At 37.6% G+C, this 1,442-nt stretch overlaps 1 long non-coding RNA gene across 1 annotated transcript in view; it reads left to right on the top strand.

Annotated features, from left to right (window-relative positions):
• LOC106882211 (uncharacterized) overlaps positions 1–1,442 on the top strand; it is a 10,345-nt gene that overhangs the window by 1,702 nt on the left and 7,201 nt on the right. The gene's annotated exons all lie outside the window — the stretch shown is intronic.

The raw sequence follows: 1,442 nt of genomic DNA, 5'->3' as shown, positions 1-1,442 counted from the left end.
TCTGCTGCCGTTCATAATGGGCGTTGAATATTTTATTGGGGCCGCAGGAGTTCGGCGAAAACAAATGAATTGTTATACATTATTCATTGGTGAATAAGGGGGAAACTGTTTGGGAATAAATATTTGAAAGAAAAACACAGGGGGAGAGAGAGAGAGAGAGAGGGAGAGAGAGAGAGAGAGAGAGAGATGAAATACTACAACTGATGATGATGATGATGATGATGATGATGATGTTGACGGCGATGACAATGATTAGATGATAATGACAAAAGTTATAATAATAATATAATTGTCATCATCATCATCATCACCATCATCATCATCATCATCATCATCATCATCATCATCATCATCGTTATTATTAAGACGACGACGATGGTGGTGATGACGATGATGACGATGATGATGATGGCGAATTCTTTTATTGAGCTGAATTGGTTTAGATACTGCAAATACTCTTCAAATATCATTCGCGCGATTTATTTTTAAATATTTTCATACACTAATCTAACCATGCAAACACACAAACGTGCACACACATATTTATATGCATATATGTGTATATGCATAAGAAACAGAGCAGACAGACAGACAGGCAGGCAGATAGATAGATAGATAGAGAGAGAGAGAGAGAGAGAGAGAGAGAGAGAGAGAGAGAGAGAGATACATATACACATACACATATAAGCGTGGATGAGTTTACATGAATGGATGTATATGTGTGTGTATATATATATATCATGTCATCCCATAAGTTCTGTTCGAATTTTGAATAAAGAAAACAAGTGATCAAATGTTATATTTAATTGAAATTTAATCATCAATGTACTTTCCCTGATTATCCATGACTTCCTTCCATCTATTTACAAGCTTTTTAAATCCCATCAATGTAAAACTCTTTTGGTTTCAAAGTGAAGAACTCTGAAATGTCAGTTTTGACCTCCTTCTGGCTTGTGAAAGTTATGTCCCCCAAATGATTCTGTAAACTACGAAACAAATGGAAGTCTGAATGAACAAGGTCGGGAGAATAAGGTGGATGAGGAATTTTTTCCCAACCAAGCTCTTCGATTTTCTGTCATGTGATCTTTGCAGTGTGGGGTCGTGCATTCTCTTGATGAAACATCACTCCTTTTCGATTCACTAAAGCGGGTCTTTTTTCTTCAAAGCTTGGTTCAAACACTCCAATTGCTGACAGTAAGGTGGTAACAATTCAAAGTGAATTACTCTTTTGGAATCCCGCCAGATGGAGAGAAGAGCCTTTTCCCCATGAAGTTCCCTTCTCGGTTGTGGTTGAGCTTTTCTCTTTTACCAAGCCACTGTTTACGACGTTTAACATTTCGATAGAAGATCCAGTTTTCGTCACCAGTCACAAGTCAATCCAAAAAGGGTGAAATGAGTTCGCGAGAATGGAAAGAAGAGCAGATGTCAACTCGGGATTTGCG

The sequence above is a fragment of the Octopus bimaculoides genome, chromosome 30, assembly GCF_001194135.2.
Source record: "Octopus bimaculoides isolate UCB-OBI-ISO-001 chromosome 30, ASM119413v2, whole genome shotgun sequence".
Taxonomy (NCBI): domain Eukaryota; kingdom Metazoa; phylum Mollusca; class Cephalopoda; order Octopoda; family Octopodidae; genus Octopus; species Octopus bimaculoides.
The sequence above is the reverse complement of the archived record's forward strand: the minus strand, read 5'-3'. Positions and strand labels throughout refer to the sequence as shown.